Consider the following 19040-nt stretch of genomic DNA (forward strand, 5'->3'; position numbering starts at 1 on the left):
ATTTTATTGAGACCAATCTCAAAGGTTGCAGAATTAAAAAAAAATAACACTGACTTCCATAATCGTCAATTAATTCTAAAATAATTTTCCAAAGAAAGAAACAATACTCCCATTTTACTATTCTAAGTTGGTCTTGGAACATGAAAAAAAAACAGTATTACAGAAAAAATGAATTCAGAAGCATCACCTGGTGTTAACAGAGAATTAGTGCTGAAATTACACCAGAGTAATATTTCAATTAGAAATAGAAGGAGAAAATATCTGGGTCCTCAGAAATTTTAAGTAGTAAAGAAAATAAGAACCATCTTCAGTGGACATTACTCGTTTTGCTGAGAGGTCCACCCAAGAGTCAGAGAGGATGTTTCCAAAGGACTTCCTTATAAAATTTGAGAAGCAGTAATTAACTTCAAGGCAGATTTCTGGTTATATCTATTTGACAGATAATAAATGAATTAAGTAAGCCTGGGGTCCCCTATTAGGAGTATGGCTGTGATGCTCATTTCATTGTATCCATGAGCATTCTGAGAATTTCCCTGCCCCCACTCCGCAGCATGGATGTACTTGTAGGAGCAGGCCATTTGCAGCCTAATGCCATGTAGGTAAGACATCTTCACTTCAAATTCACTGAGCTAAAATCTGACCCAACTCTAGTACGTATAAGTCAAGGAAACTTTAATCATAGCTGACTTACCATCTTATGAATAAATATCCTCATAAAAATCAGGCCTCTTTTGCTATTTTACACTTCATCTTATTAAAACACAAGTACATGAGGGAAATATTCTTGGCATAAAACTACTATATTTATTAATTTTTTTTCTTTCCTATACCTGAAGGCACATGTCTAAACCTGTAGGGGTTACTTTATTATTTAATTAGAGCAGATTCTTGTCTATCATTTTAGGTGTTTCATCTGAAGTTTGATTAACATCAATATATGCTGTGCTCTCAGGCAAGTAAATACAGCTTGTGCAGAAAGAGGAATGAGCAGAGCAAAATGTAAAGAAAAAAAACAACAGGATTTTAAGATAGAGAAAAACATAAAACACATAAAGAAATAGAACCTCTAAAAAATAAAATATTAATGTTTAAAGCCAACCAGAAATACTTCATAAATGTGTAAGAAGTATATAGTATTTGCTCGTTTTATTTAAAACATTAATTCATTCCTTTAATAAACATTTATTGAGTGCTTAGTATTGGGGCTGTCGGTGTGTTAAATTCAGGGGGTATAAAGATGAAAGAGATACTATCCATGCCAATGAGAAACTCACTGTTTACTGTGAATATTACATACTGTAATGAGGGCATGTACCCAAACTGTAGCATATGCTGTACTTGCCCACTGTGCATCTCCACGCCTTTCCATTTCAAAATAAATTGGCTGAACTTCCAAATGCCAGCACTTAGATTTCTTTGCCTGAGAACTCCTGGCTGCAGGGGTCTGTTTTGCCCACCTATATGGCAAGCCAAAAGTGCTCAGGAATAAATACCCCAGGGAGAAGCTCTCCATGAATGATTGATGGGAATTGATGTATAAATTCTCCAGCTCACCGGGAACCTTCAAGTGGCATAACTCTGAGGTATGTGTTTTACACTGTCGCCCACAATTTCCTCAGGGGGACTAAGCTTCAGATACCTGAAGTGTTGACTGGGTTGAAAACACACTTTTTAGGGGCTTTCTCCTGTTCACTGTCTCACTTCCCTAAGATGTCCCCTCTACCTCCCAGATAACTTACTCAGACTAGAGTTCTTTCCTCAAGGTCTGCTTTTGGGGGAATCTGAATGAAGATTTAAAAACAAAAGCCAGTATAAAAGAGAGTAGATTGCTTCTATCCTAATGGAATATGTGAATTGGGGAAGGAAGGTATTAGGGTAAGTCATTGTAGTAGACAAGGATCTAGAAGGAAGAGCAGAGGTTTCTCAGGCAGAGAAGGGAGGAAGGGCATTGTATGAAGCAGAGCCAGCATGTGTGAAGGCTGAGACTAGTGGTTCTAAAATTAACATCAGTAACCTGGAGGCCTTGTTAAAACAGATCTGTGAGTCCCACTTTCAGAGTTCCTAACACTATAAGCCCAAGAATTTTTATATCTGACATGTTCCCCGGTAGTGCTGATGCTGCCTGGTACAGGGATCACACTTTGAGAACAATTAGCATGGAGGGAATGGCCAAACAATAGGTGGGCAAGAGGAACTGGTTGAAGACTATTACGATCCATGAACATCCTATGACAAACTTAGGTTTTTTTAGTTCATTAACGCTAAAATTGTTTATTGCAAAAATGAGTGCCAAACAAAATTACTAAGTATTTTTAAAATTTACATAATAAAATAAATGACAAAATCCTGGAAGAAAGAACATATATAGAGAATATTTCTTATACACTTCCTGGCATGATTTCTCAGGCTCTGTTTTCTGCCCCAATTTTGCATATATGTAACCTATAATCCCTATTTCCCACGAACCCTATGACTCAGTTTGGAAGCTTCGTGCTTCCCACAGGCTATGGGCATGGACCACAGCATAATTTGCTGGTTCAATAGCTGGCCTGTAGGCGCAGCAGTGCTGAAAACATCCATGGCCACAAGAAACCAGAAGGCATTAGCTGTCTCTTGCTGCATTCAACTATAAGAGAATATTGCATTTTGTCCTTGAAAGACAGGTTTAGTTACAAGAGATTGATTATTACTGGTTGTCTTTCTATTTTACATATGTTGCAAATGTATCATACACAAGATGAAGCCACAGCAGAAGCTTGAAGTCTCATTAAAGCTTTTGTTTGTTTTTTGGGAAAGAACTTTTCCCATTAAGTTAATTAATATATCCATCACTTCATAGATATATAGATATAGATATAGATATAGATATATAGTTTTTATGGTGAGAAGATTTAAATTATACTCTCTTAGTTAGCAAACTTCAAGTATACAATATATGATAACACTGTTATCAACTATAGTCACCATATAATACATTAGATCCTCAGATCTTATCCATCTTATACCTGATAGTTTAGACCCTCTTATCAATCTCCCACCGACCCCAAGCCCCTGACAACCACTGATGTCTATTGTGTTTCTAGAAGTTTAACTTTTTATTTTTGTTGATATCAGATATGAGTGATATCATGCAGCAATTGTCTTTCTCTGTCTGGATTATTTTTCACTTAGCGTAATGCCCTTGAGTTCCATCCACATTGTCAAAAACAACATGATTTTCTTCTTTTTGATAAATGGGTAATATTCTATTGTGTTTGAGTATATATCACATCTTCTTTATCCATTCATCCACTGATAGAGTTTTAAGTTGGTTCCATATTTTGGCTATTATGAAAAATACTACAATGAACATGGGAGTACAGATACCTCTTCAAGATCCTTACTTCATTTCCTTTGGCCATATACTTCAAAGTGAGATTTCTTGATCATATAGTAGTTCCATTTAAAAAATTTACTTTTAATTAGTCTTCTCAGATTTTTTCTCTCTTCACAATTCAGTCTTGGTAGATTGTACTTTTTTAGGAATTTCTCCATTTCTTCGAGTTTGTTCAAATTCTTGGCATATAACTATTTATAGTTGTGTCTTATGATATTTTGTATAATATCAGTTGTAATGTTTATTTTTTATTTAAGTTTATTTATATGACTCCTCTCTCTTTTTTTATGTTAAGTCTACCTAAAGTCTTGACTATTTTATTTTTTCCCAAAAAAAGCAGATCTTAATTTCCTTGATCTTCTCTATTATCTTTTTAGTCTTTATTTATTTCTGCTCTGATCTTTGTTATCTCATTTCTTCTCCTAACTCTAGACTTTGGACTTCTAACCTTCTTTTTCTACTGGTTCCTTGCAGTGTAATGTTAGGTTCTTTATTTGAGATCTTTATTTTTTTCTTAGTATAGAATTGATCACTCTGAACTTCTCCCTTAAAACTGTTTTTGCTTCATCCCATAAATTTTGGTATGCTGTATTTCCATTTTTACTTGTGTTATATTTTTTTTATTTTCTCTTTGACCCACCAGTTGGTCAGTAGCATGTTGTTTAATCTCCACATATTTGTGAATTTCTCAGTTTTGTTCTTGTAATTGATTTCTAGTTTCATACTAATTGGATCTGAATCTTCTTTATTTTTTTATTTTATTTTTTTTAAAATTTTTATTGGTGTTCAATTTACTAACATACAGAATAACCCCCAGTGCCCGTCACCCATTCACTCCCACCCCCCGCCCTCCTCCCCTTCCACCACCCCTAGTTCGTTTCCCAGAGTTAGCAGTCTTTATCTTCTTAAATTTATTGAGACTTCTTTGGTGGAATAACATATGATCTATCCTGGAAAATGTTCTATGTATGCATGAGAAGAATGTATTCTGCTGCTGTGGAATGGAATGTTCTATAAATGTCTGTAAGTTCATCTGATCTAAGATGCAGCTTAAAACTATTTTTTTTTCTTAATTGATTTTCTGTCTGGATGATCTATCCTTTGTTGAGAGTGGGATATTGAAGTCACCCTACAATTATTATATTGCTATCTCTCCCTTCAGGTTTGTTAATGTTTACTTTATATATTTAGATTCTTCCATACTGGGTGTATAAATATTTACAAATAATAGATCCTCTTATTGGATTGACCCCTTTATCATTATATAATGACATCCTTTGTCTCTTATCACAGTCTTTGGCTAAAAGTCTACCTTGTCTGATATAAGTACAGCTATTTTTTCTTTTGGTTTCTATTTGCATAAAATGTCTTTTCCCATCCCTTTACGTTTAGTACATGTGTGTCTTTAAAGCTGAAATGAGTCTCTTGTAGACAGCATATAGTTTGGTCTTGCTTTTGTTGTTTTTGTTGTTAATTCATTCAGCAACTCTATGTATTTCAATTAGAGAATTTAGTCCAATTATATTTAAATTAATTATTGATAGGAATGGACTATCACCATTTTGTTCATTGTTTTCTGGCTGTTTTGTAATTCCTTTGTTCTTCTTTTCTTGCTTTTTTGTGATTTTATTATTTTCTCTGGTGGTAAATTTTGGTTTCTTCTCTTTATCTTTTGGGTATCTACCATAGTTTTTTGCTATAGTAGCAAAACTCTAGCCCTTAATCAAAGTTCTTGAATATAAGAGTGAAATTTTCAGGACTGAAATCTAGAAAGATGATTTTGTAAGCCATGGAGAGGAATAATGGGCTGGTAAGGGTTAGAACAGTAGTTTTTCAAACTTGCTGCATCTTGGAGTCATCTGTGAAGCTTCCAACAATTTGCAAGAGTTTAATTTAACTGATTTGGGATGTAGTCATGGCATCAAGATTTTCAGCCAAGTTTTACTATAAAAATTTTCAAATGTACGACAAAATTGATAAAAAATATATAGAGAGAAGATGTTTGAATACTCATTATGTAGATTCTATAATGAACATTTTATTAACTTATCTACCCATCTAGGACACCTGGGTGGCTCAGCGGTTGAGCATCTGCCTTTGGCTCAGGGCATGATCCCAAGGTTTGGGATAGAGTCCCACACTGGGCTCCCTGCGAGGTGCCTGCTTCTCTCTCGTGAATAAATAAATAAATAAAATCTTTAAAAAACTTACTTACTCATCTATATATCCCTTTATCCATCCATCAACTGATCAGACGTTTTGATGCATTTCAGTGTAAATTACAGACACCAATATAATTCAGCCTAAAAGTATCAGTATGCATATCAAAAGTAGAGTTCAGTATTTGCTTAGAATTTGTTTTTCTTTGTGAGCACCAAGATCTACAAATGCCCCAGATGATTCTAATGCTCAACAAAAGATGTTTGCAGATTAGTGGATGAAAAAAAGGTAGTCAGCAATATGACTATTATTTTTGTTATTATTATTCAATGCATTTATGCTTTCTTTACATTATGGCTAATTTAAGTGATAACTGTGTAAGGGAGTTATTATTTACAAAGCAGGAAATAAGACTGAGGGATATTAAATAATTTTCCAGGGTTCACATGGCAAGGGCAAGATAGAGTTGGTATTCAAATCCATTTATGAATAAAGGACTATAAAGGACCATATCTCATAAAGGACTATATCTTTTTTTTCATTTTTTCCACATACATCTAAGGCTATAGGAGTGATAATGGAAAGGAGAGTTTAATTAAATATTTAATTTGCAAAATGCTCATAAAATTTTTGGAAGGGAAAAGGAAAAACCATAAGGAGCCAACATAATTTTCCAACTTTTTCTAACATAACTCATTGAAAACTATTATTTTGTATAATAGCAAATAAAAGGGATCTTCACTTTGTTTTCCTTTTGAGTAATCATTCTTCTTCAAACACCTTAATATGGGTTTTTAGTTTAATGATATCTTCCTTCAATCTGCCATTAAGTGGCTTTTGTTTTGTTTCTGTGGTTTTTTAATATCACTCTTTTACTTGTAAAATAGTGTCACTGCCTTAAAAGATAGAGGAAAACATTGTCAAACTACAAAATAGTAGAGAGAAAAAAATTTGCCATACCAGTCCACCTTAACACAACACCCACTGCGATAACAGTTAATATTTAACATAGTTTCTAAGAATCAAGAATCTAGAAGTAGTTTAACAGAGTTGGATTGGCAGAGCGTATCTCATGAGGTTGCAGTCAAGCTGTTGGCTACGGCTATTATATGGCTTTCCACAGAGCAAGCAATGAGTAAGTGAGTGAGTGAAAGAACTCAAGGCAGAAGCCATAGTTTTTCTATATTTGGAAGCGACATACCATCACTTCTGCTGTATTTTTTGTATTAGAAGAAAGTCACTAAATACAGTCCATACTTATGGGAGGGGAATTAAACTACAACTATTGAAGAGAAGAATATCAAATTTAGGGACCATTTAAAAACCACCATATAGGGTATGGAATCTAGGTTTAAAATCACTTGCCCCAGCAGCTTAAATACAATATTCCATTTTGTCCTAGCTTCCATTGTTGTTGTTGAAAAGTCCAAAGCCATTCTTATTTTTCATCTTTAAACTTCCCATGATCCTTGTTTTAAAAATGCATTTTGATGAGCCTTGGGGTAGATTTTTTTTTAATTTACTCTGCTAGGCATTCGGTGGGACCTTTACATCTGGATATTCATTTTCTTTGGTTCTAAGACAATTATTTTGCCATTTTTTTTACAGTTTTCTCTCCATATCTTCTGTTCTTCTTTTGTCTGTAACTACTATTTTTCAGATGTTAGACTACTCAGAGAAGGTTTGTCAACATCAACACTATTGATATTTGGGGTTGCATGATTCTTTGTTGTCAATGGCTATGTTGTATATTGCAGGAGGCCTATAGTCCCTCTGGGCCACTATTTACAAAATGCTAGTAGCACTACCCTACTGATTTGTAGTAACTAATATTATCTCCAAACATTGTCAAATTTCCTCTGGAGGGCAAAATTATCTGCAGTTGAGAAACACTGACCTAAGATGATTCTCTAAGATTTTTATATTCTCTTCCTCATTTTCCATTCCTTTGTGCATTTATATTACCTTATGAAAGAGTTCTTCAAATGTATTCTCTCCTTCTTTTGAACTTTTATTTCTGCTATTCATTTTTAACAGGCTTTATTTTTTAAGGCAGTTTTAAGTTTATGGCAAAATTTAGCAGAAAGTACAGTGAGTTCCCATATACCCTGCACCACAATCCCAACATGGAGTATCCCCCATTTCAAACACCTCAACCAGAGTAATACATTTGTTACAATTGATGGACCTACACTGATACACAGTTATCACCTAAATTCATAGTTTAAAGTATGGTTCACCCTTAATATCTATGGCTTTAGACAAATATATAATGACATGAATTTTCCAAGGTAGTATCATAGAGAATATTGTCATTGCTTTAAAACTACTATTTGATTTTTAAATAACCCTTCTCTTTCTCTGAAATATTTTCTAAAGTTGCTCATACGTGCTTTTGTTATAGATACAGTAACTAGTCTCACCTGGAGATAAGAATGTTTTAATTAAAAGTTTTTCTTAAGATATCTGCCTTATCTTAAGAGTTTCCAAAAAAAAAAAAAGAGTTTCCTATTTTGTTTATGTTGGTATTGTTTTTCCCTAATATGACTGCTTATTTGTTTTTACATTGGTTTCTGTCATTTGTATTACAGGCTTTTTTCCAAATATCTGGAAATCCTTGGCTATCACCTCAAACTGAGATACTTAAATGCTTACTGGAAGCTCCCTGTGCACATGTGGGGTTTATTAATTGAAGTCTTCAATACAGGGTCATCAGGCAAGATCTTCCTATTTCATTTGTTAAATGATAATATATCCTTGGGATGCCTAGGTGGCTCAATTGGATAAGTATCCAACTTTTGATTTGGGTTCAGGACATGATCTCAGGATCCTGCAAACAAGGCCTGCTTGGAGCCCTGCATCAGACACAGACCCTCTCTCTGCCACCCAGAGGTACCACCCAGTCACCTCTGCCCAGGCGTGCTCTCTCTCTCTCTCTCTCTCTCAAAAAAAAATTCTTAATTGTAGATCTTTTCTCTCATAACAATCAGGTTCTCTAGAGAAAAATTTATACTCTCCTGACCAGAGTACAGAAGTTTAAGAGCCAGGAGGGAGAAGGAAGACTGGTGGTCTTAGCATTGAATAGATTGACCTTAACTTAATTTCATATTTTCCGTGTAATGGCTCACTCTTGTCATCCACTGATCCTGTTATCTACACATTGAAAGTTTTTCTCTTTCAGACTTACCAGAAAGCCAACTAATCGCCCTTGTCTGCTGGGATGGCGGAGGAGTGGTGTCTTAACTGTTCTGAGTTAGAGACTTGGCATCTAATTGCTCCTTTTAAAGGCTTAAAAACAAACCTTTTATTTTTAGCACCACTACCACACTCTGAAATATCTTCAATTCAGGAGTCTTTTTGGGGTCCTGTAGAACAAATTCGCTTTCTTGGCTTAATTTCCTTCTTTAAAGGCTGGGTATGCTTTTGCAAATATCGCCTCCTTCCTTTTCTTTGCTGTTATCCAACTTTTTGTTCCTTTAGTGTAATCTTAGAATAATGTGGGCTAGGAAGGAGATAAATCCATGTTTTCAGCTGTCAGTTCTACCTGAAGGTCCAGGGTGAAGTTTAGGTCTTATTCTCTCTCCTTGTGTATCCCTGCCTAGCATTTTGTAGGAGCCTCTACGATGCCCTCTGTGCTCTATCCAGACCTTTCAGGTTTTAAGTTCCTGCACCGCAATGTTATTGGAAATCATTCCAATCCATTAATTAAGCAAGAGAATGGCCTTGACACAGTTCCTAGTTGCAAGGCTGTGCCATTATTCTTAGGCCTCCATAGGCCGGTAGCTTTATGTAAGCTGTAGCCCCAGGCTGTAGCCTGAAGCAGCACTTTTTCCCCCAAGTTTCTTCATGAACAGAGGAGCCACAATCCAGACTGGCTTTGAACGTTGAATGTGTCTCCAGTTCCATACCATGCTTGGAGCAATTTTAGTTCTATTTACCCCAAAGCATCCAAATTCCTGGTTGCCACTGTTGCTTTGTGGTTTAAAGGCAAGCCTGACAGTGAGTTCTGCCTCATTCCTTGATTTACATTTCTGTACATGCAGAAGTTTGTATTTTATGTGTATGTGAAAAAATATATATATATTTTTTATTTTCTAGTTTTTCATGTATGTGACGTACATGACCTTCCATAGCACTGAGGATTTCACAGTTCTGCAGGCCTAATAACAGAAATACAAGGTCCATCATAATCAACTCACAAGAATGGTGTGGGCCATCTAAGTGCTTTTACAGAAGACAAGGTGAAGACGGGACTCATTATTCCCCTCCTTCAAACTTCAATAGCCTTTTTATTTGTAACGTTCATGCTGGAAATATGACCAATATGCTCATCCTGCACATACTTTATTAGCTGAGATATCCCATTTAACACTATCCTTCTGTGACCTTTTTAGCATTTAACTTCAATATCCAGCAAGTTGCTACATGTCATATTTTTTTTTCCAAAAATGGGAGCTCTAGTAGGGAAATAACATTTTTTTGTGTGTGTGTGAAAGAGAGTGAGTGAGAGAGACCAGAGGCAAGGGAGAAAGAGAGGAAGAGAGAATCCTAAACATGGAGCTGAATCTCACAGCTCTGGGATCATGACCTGAGCTGACACCAAGAGTCAGGTGCTTAACTGACCGAGCCACCCAAGCACCTCAACATAATTTTTCTAATAAGAACTAATATACAAAGACATGTCACCTATTTTGTTTGGTACCATTTTTGCTACTTTTTTCCCAAATAAGTAAAGGTAAAACTTATGCATTCTGTAATAGTTCATGAAACATCTTGACTCGATCTGCTTCTCAACATACTAAATTCTTATTTTTTTGCTTCATATCTTAGAGGTTCAATCAATAAATAACAGTCTTACTTATCTAAAATGCATAGGTGATTATATATATAAGAACAGTATTATGTGTTCTTGAGGTGAGGATAGAGTTGTGAGAGATGAATTTTTGTAGCTCTATTGTTTTTTGGTATTGAATAGCTAAAAACATAAATATTCCTGAAAATGAAGTGGTTTAGTAGAAATGATATTCAAATAGGGATCACAAGACTTGAATGATAATCTTGGCTTTGCTGTCAATTAACAATGGAAACTTGAGCAAACTTTTACTTTTACAGCAAAAAGCCTTGTTATTTTCATTTTTAAAATAATAAAATGAATATAGATCAATGTTCTGATTTTAAGGTGCTATAATACTAAACTGTATAAAATTTACTTTTTAAAAAAACTTGTTTATGCTAATATATGACTAATGATTTGGTTTCTAAAGCTATCTTCCAGTTGATAACATAAAACTATTGCTAGACAAGAACAGGAGTGTCGAGTTGTTGAATTTAGCTAAAAGGGATATGTATATAATGAAAACTAGCTGAGTAAGACCTTAGTTAACCAAGGACACACACATGAGATGAAATTATAAAATCTTTGGGCTAGGGGTAAAAATAAAGAACAAAAAAAAAACACACAAAATCTCTAATTTTACAGTGTAGATATGAAAATAACCTCCAAAGTGCTTGGCTAGATGATACTTGGCAAAGATGGCTTGGTTAAATATCAATTAAAGACAATTAGTCCAGAAGCTAGTTTCACATACTGCTACTACAAACTGGTAAATAGAGTAAGTATTAAAACCTAAAGTATACATTTACTGACTCAAGAACTTATAGATATGGGAAAAATCATATGACCATAAATCAGCAGTATGCTAGTAGACATCCAACAACCAACTCTCCTGGTGGGGGGGGGGGGGCTTATTTGAATACTCCCATCATGTTTAATTTCAAGCTATTAACAGAGAATCACTAAACGTGGAGTTGAGAGTGCACCATTATATAGTCATTCCACCATTCAGATACGATAGACTTAAATAATATCAACATAATAGTTAGTAGTGAAATGTAGCAAAATAATTAGGCAGTTATTATATTAGATAATCTATTACCTTTGCTTACAATGTAATTACAACATTTGTTAGCATTATTTAATTTTTAAATTAAAAATACCGAAAATTTAACAATTAGCTCTTGAGCCATCTCCAAGCATCACCGAGTCAAGTTTTAAACATTAGTGTACCACAGTGTGTAAGAGAGAGAAGGTTCTTAGAAGTGCCCACTCTCTAACTCACTATTTTTTCTTATTCTTTGAAGTAATTAGTTTATATCATATGTTGTTTTTTTTTAATTAAGGAATTCTATGTTTGTATTAAACCATATAACATGAGGGATCAAGTTCTGTTAATGTTCTACAAATCAATCTTGAAATCATGGCTCACAACACCACTTGACGGCAAGCATTGGAATTGCAGGTGCAGAGCCCTTAACTTTTTCTATGTACTTTACATAGGTGTGCGTGCGCACACACACACACACACACACTCACTACAGGCATGTCCAGGCCCCACTCCAGAAGAACTCAGAGTATGTGAGTTATTTTTTGTAGATCTTCTTAGCTAATTTAAATTCAATTATTGAACCAACTTTAAAAACCACTGGCCAACATCCAAAACTAATATAAGATTGTGTATCCACTATACTTAAGTTGAAAAAAAAAAAAAGAAAAAATCACTGGCAAGGAGAAAATATGCTGTATCTTGTAGTTTTATTTTAAAATTTTTATATCATGAAAAATTTCAAAGATATGTAAGATAAAAAAAAAAAAAAAAAAAAAAAAACGATGGGCCCACATCCCACATGTACCTGCTGCCCAGCTTTAACAATTATCAACATTTTCCCAATCTTGTTCCATCTTCTCCTGTGGTAAGTTAAAAAAAAAAATTGGAAGTTTGCCAAAGCAAAATCCACACATCGTATTATTTCACATGAAAATACATCAGCATTGGGGTGCCTGGTGGCTCAGCAGGGAGTCTGTTTCTCCCTCTCCCTTAGTCCCTCCCCATACCCCTTCTTGTGTTCTCTCTTCCTCTCTCATGCTCTCTCTCAAATAAATATCTTTTAAAAATATTTTGTTTTTTATTTTTTTTTAATTTTTATTTATTTATGATAGTCACACACACACACACAGAGAGAGAGAGAGAGAGAGAGAGAGAGAGAGGCAGAGACATAGGCAGAGGGAGAAGCAGGCTCCATGCACCGGGAGCCCGACATGGGATTCGATCCTGGGTCTCCAGGATCGCGCCCTGGGCCAAAGGCAGGCGCTAAACCGCTGCGCCACCCAGGGATCCCTCTTTTAAAAATATTTTAAAAATACTTCAGCATGTTCCTAGAATTACTCTCTGAAAATATAATTTAGAGTAGTCAAGTAGTGACAAAGAATGCAAAATAATTATTCATCAAATTCTTCATTTAGTAAATATCTGGATGGATAGGATGCCAGATGCTTAGGACATAAAAATATTAGTGTTGGTTCTATGACTTAGTCTTAATATGAAGCCAATAAGACAATGGGGTTAAGTTTGATCATGCTTTATCTGTGACATACAAGCAATGCTTCTTTCCTAACCTTTCTGTTATCTGATTAATCCCTCTTCATTTTGTAAACCTCAGTTCAAAGATCACCTCACTCAGCTCTTCTCTGACGGGGGCCCTGAGTCTGGGCTAGGAGAACAGCCTTTGTGTGCTCAGAGTTACTAATGCACACTAGGCCTCAAGTTCTTATCACCCTGCATTCAAAGTGTGATGTGATCATTATTCTTCCTTCCCTAAAATCTGTGAAATCCCAGTCAAGATTTACTCAGCTTTATATTTCTAGCTCTTAAACACAATATCAGAATTGCAGTGGGGTCACAATAATATTTGTTAAATAAATAATGAGTTCTGGCAGATTTTAAGCATAGATGTCAAAGAACAAGAAAATAGTCAAGTCTGAAAATATTAAGATGTTAATTTAAGGGCAAAGATTTTATAATCTTCTACTTCCATAATTCTATCATGATTGGTGGGTTTTACAACAAGAAAGAAGGCATTCTGATTATTTTAACTGTTTCATCAGAAAAGTGACACTGGCAGAGAAAATAAAACAATTACACTATGGGGAACAGTCAGAGAAGGGTATTATCAGTATAAAAGGGCACGAAATCTGCAGGTCCTTTATGGCTTCCCTATGAATGCTCAAGCACTACAGGCAATAATTATATATTATTTTTAAAAATTGATACTTAATGAGAAAATACCTTTGTTAAATCAAGCTCAAATTTGTGGTAGAACAGATCCATGCAATATTAACATGTGTTAAAATATTTTTATAACTTTTATTAAATAAAACCTTTAAAATTACACAGTGATTTAAATTATTTAATCTTAGAAACTATATTAGATTTTCTTTACTGAAATGTTCACTTACCTATTTCAGTTTATTTTTTTACCTATTTTAATTTCTTGACTGAGAAATTAAAATTTTATTTGACAACAATTAGCAACTCAAATTATAATTAAAATATCACTCATTACACATCTAGACAAAACAAGCACACAGATGCTCACTTTATAGTCTGTTTCTATTAGGATACTAATTAATTGTGGCACTATTCCAAAAAATATAAGAGCAGAAAGTAAGTAAAGAGCTCACGACAAATATAATAGTAATAATTGCAGCTTTCTGGTTTCTAAATAAAATGCGAGTTACTAAAAAAATAATTAATTATTAATGAAACTGCTCAGTACAGCCACTCTGGCAAATGAATTATCAAGGTATTTTATTTCATTTATTTATTTTTTATTTTTTAATATATTTTAATATGACTTTTATTATTCTAGAGTTGTCAGACCAGATTTTAAACATGAAAAAATAATGAAGGTAAGAATACAGGTGTTGCTCTAAAATATGAAAACAGTAAATGTTCATTTTTATAACCACGCAATTCTTATGAATAGGGACCAAGACAGTAGGATAGAAAAATTGCTTAGAAAGTACTAAGCTTAAGAAAAAGAAATTGAAAAAAGACATAACTCTTACACGTAGTAAAATGTATTTGTAAAATAAAGGGTCAATTCTTACTTTCAAATTATTTTTATTCCAACCCAGGAGAATCTCCAATCATTCTCATGGTCATATGCCACAAAATTTACAGATATCAAAGTGTATGGGCATGTAAAAAAATCACAAATCCTGTTTTGGATCATGTAATGAATAGTCTTTAAAGTTGAATTAAATAGTAGAAAATATGTTTTGTTGTCATCAATTTGATTTTATTTACTGATTCCGAATTGTCCAATTCACTGGAATAGAGCTAGGTAATATAGCTTTACAGTGTCTTAAATCTAAATATACTCCTATTTTTAAAGTATAAAAATAGTAACAGAAGCTTATCAACTATCCCATTAAAAAGCTCCTTTGACTCAATGGTTTGCCATATGTTTTGGTGAATATGAACTTGCTGCTCATTATTTCAAAGAACCTTGAAATAACCAGAGGTGAAAGTTGCTTAAGGAAGAGACCAGGATATACTGACCATAATCTCAGAATGCTGCCAGTAAGGGTCACATTTATACCTTTCTCAATCCTATTTTACTAATGAGAGAACTGAGGCTCAGCTATAACTTGCCAAAAATTCTCACAGTCGGGGATGGGTGGAGCTAAGAGTGAAACTCAGGTCAAAGTAATTCCAAAGCTGATCTCCAACTGGGTCTGAGACTCACTTATTCCTGGAAAAGCTACAAACCTGGCTTCCTTCTCTGAATATTCCGCACAGACTGAAGGCTGCCTTAAGACAAGATGCTTTTGTTTCCTTCTGTTCTTGCCTTTGATCCATAAACCCAGCACTCAAAAAGACCTAAATATTTTGGAATAGGAGTCAGGATATCATGAGAGAGTCCTTTATTCAGAGATACTACCACAGCTGAAGCCACCTAGCCTTGAGTCCTCTTCTTAAAGACTGCAATCCTGGAACAATACGAAGCTTCTTTAGTTCTCTTTGTAAACTCTTTTGCATATAGTGTCTCACTTTGCATCAAAAATGTTTTGAGCCATTGGTGCCCAAACATTTTCCTAGAAAGATGAAGTAAGCTCCTCACCTTGTTCTTAGAAAACATGTATTTATCCTCCTGATAACAGCAATAATAAGTACAGTATGTTATAGTCCTAGAGAACTTTTTATCCAGAGGATTTGCAGGAGCTTCACATATATATTACTCACTGTAGAGTGTTCTTATTGACTATAACTCAGTTGGAATATTTAAGTGGTATTTTTTAACATTTAAATATATGTTATTTTTGGAATTCCACTTTCTCTTCTGCTTCCAATCTATTATCCCTCTTCAAAATGATATTTGTTTTATATCTACTTTATAAACACATAATGAAAATTGTAAATGTGGGTTTTCCTCACTCTCTTTTGAGCTAATATTACTGTAGGTTTCTTCCTACTCCCCTTAGTCAGCAGTTTTTTTTCTCTTGTTCTTACTAAATTTTACTTGCCTAGTTTAGCTAGTTTTATTTTTCTTCAGCTCCTTGTATTTCCATCCATATGAGTCAAAAGGAATTTCTTAAACTTTTGTTTCCTCTGACACAAAACATTTTCTTAGTACGTAGTTAACTCCTGTAGATTGTAACTTGGGACACAATTGTAACATGAAACAAATTAGGGTACACGAGACAGCATTGCACTCACAATCAACATGTGGTCACCCACTTCTAATGGGTCCTCAACACTAATGAGCAATATTACTGCTTTTTTTATATGACTCAAAAAAAGGTAGATAAAGAAAATAAATTAATAATAACTAACTCTGACCTTCAAGTAAATGGAAAATTGAAGAGGCTAAGGTTTTCAGGAGCTTATGACTGTTTTCTGAACTCCACCAAGCCAGGGACAATAGAAATTACTTACTACATGGTGACTTAACTGATTGAGATGGCTTTTCTCTTGGCAGGGAGTTTAAGTCAAGTCCTACAGGTGCTCATTGCCAAAAAAAATAAAAATAAAAATAAAAATTCAGCTATTCAAACTTCTTGAGGATAGAAAGATATATAAGGTTAGTGGCAGAACTTAGTTGGGTAGTAGAAAGTGCTGAGCCTAAGTTCTGAAAGCTTTCAGGAAAGATACGCTTCATGAGAATCACATACACTTTATATGTTCAACTCTTTGTTTTATCATCCTTACCTATATGTTTCTGCTTCTTCTTTTAATTGCTCTTGGGGAATTATTCATTTTTATACCAATCTAAAACTGATTTTATCGCATACAATTTTCTTTCCTCTGTGTCATTATTATTCTCCTCATCTCTTTTCCCTCTGTATGTAAAATTTAAAACTTTTCTGCAAAGGACTTTCTTAGAGCTTACTTATTCTTCCTTGTTTAAGATGTATAGAATGTCAAATTGTGTGGCAGTAAGATAAAGATGAAAACTGGTTGTTGAAAAGGAAGAGGAGGACTATATGTTTACTCCCTTGCTAATTAATTACATGTACGGAGTATCTATGATCTGCCAGACAATGAGTCAAGTAATGAAGATACAGTCAAAATTCTTGAGGAGTTCACAGTGTATGTCTATATATATGTGTATAGAGTCTGGGAGGGGACAAAGAGGAGGGAGAGGGAGTTGTATAAAACACTAAGTAAGTAAGTAATAGTAAGTTGTATAAAACCGAATAACATGATTCATATGGAAGGTGTGTATAGCCATGGCAGAAATAGAAATTGGTGAGTACTCACCAATGATACTTACCATTACCTTGTATCAAATTATTCTACCATCCTAACCATCAGTTATACTAAGAGTGGGTTTATTTATAGATCATTAATATGATTGTAGATGGTGGTTGGCAATTTAGGCCCATGGATGGTTTTTTGTAATTGTGGGAAAATATTAAAAAACATAAAATTCACCATTTTAAGCATTTTTAAGTGTACAAATCAATGACACTAAGTACATTCACCATGTTAACTATTACCATTATTCATTTTCAGAACGAATTCATCTTCTCAAACTAAAAGTCCATACCCATTAAACAATTCCCCATTCCTCCCTACCCCTAAGGCCCTAGCAAACACCATTCTACTTTCCTTACGAATTTGACTACCTAGATACCTTATATAAATGGAGTCATATGATACTTTTTCTTTTCTTTTTGGCCTATTTAACTGACCATAATGTCTTCAAGCTTTATCTGTTGTTGTAGCAGAGTCAAAATTTCACTCCTTTTTAAAACTGAGTTATATTCCATTATAAGGATACACCACACCTTGTTCATGCATTCAACTGTCAATGGACATTTAGATTGTTTCCAACTTTGGGCTATTATAAATAATGCTGTGCTGAACATGGGTGTAGAAACAATTGTATGAGTTACTGCTTTCAGTTATTTTGGGTATATGTTCATAAATAAAATTACTTGATCTATGCTAATACTTTGTTTTTCTGTTTCAGGAGCTAGGTCAGTTTTTAAAAATAAAGTTTTATTACATAAAATCACAATTATTCATTTATGAATTGACTATGGTACTTTATGCACAAAATTGGCAGAGTTGAATTAGCTATGACAGAGACCATATGACCCACAAAGCCTAAAATAATTACTATCTCTTTAGAGACAAAAAATTGTTGACTCATATTACAGAAAATTGTGCTACCAATTATTTGGTTTCACAGAGAGTACAAGTCTTTAAAGAGTTAAAAGATCTCTCACATAGGGAGATACAAAGAAGATAATGTTATTCTCAGGCATATAAATAAGAAACAAAGAACAGAATGCCACATAAAAGTTATAATCTCAAATGAAATCAATCCAATATTAATATACAGACTCAATTGTTCCAACTAAATCTTGCTTTCCCATCACAGAATTGCCAAGTTATAATACTACTTTATATATTGATAGAAAACTCAGGTATAAATTTTCCATATCAGTGTAATGTTGGATGTTTCCTTTACTGAAGATGAGAGTAGGAAAACTGCTTCAAATGCAAGTATCTGAGTCTAGAGAGATTGAGCTATATAATTGTGAAATAATTTGATCTCCAAACACTTAGCTATAAAATATATCAAATCTATGTATTATGTATGACTGAAAATATACTACCTTTGGAACGCTAAATATCAGAGTAAATACCCGTTTCAGGGTTTGAACATAGCCACAGGTAAGATCATGGAAGAGTGCAACTTATACAAATAGAAAAAAAAAAAAAGGATTCAGAAATAGGTCTCAGGTACCAAATTGCCAAAATAATTCATTGGAATTATTTCACTGTACTACAAATTGTGTGCTCACATGGTATCATGTAAGATACAAATAACAGTTTACTTTAAATTATTATAGACAGAACTGGTTGTAAACTAAAAGCATATATATATATCTTATCCACAATATTAAAGAGAATTTAGGATACACTTAAGATAACATAGTAAATCTTGTTTGTTTTGCCAATGTAGCTTTTGCTTAGCTTTAAAATCCTATTACTTAATAGAAAAATTCAATTTCAAATAACACAGGAAATCCTTCACTAAAATTATAACTATTTAAATTCTACCCAGTCATATCATATAATGACTGATGTTTTCAGATCTCACTCAAATGGGTGAAATACATTTATTTTGAGTGTTTTTTATTATTTTT

The 19040-nt window shown here is 33.9% G+C and overlaps 1 protein-coding gene across 1 annotated transcript in view; it reads right to left on the minus strand.

The window, feature by feature from the left end:
• Positions 1 to 19040, minus strand: part of DMD (dystrophin) — a 2084073-nt gene that overhangs the window by 1095094 nt on the left and 969939 nt on the right.

Source organism: Canis lupus, chromosome X (assembly GCF_011100685.1).
Source record: "Canis lupus familiaris isolate Mischka breed German Shepherd chromosome X, alternate assembly UU_Cfam_GSD_1.0, whole genome shotgun sequence".
NCBI lineage: Eukaryota > Metazoa > Chordata > Mammalia > Carnivora > Canidae > Canis > Canis lupus.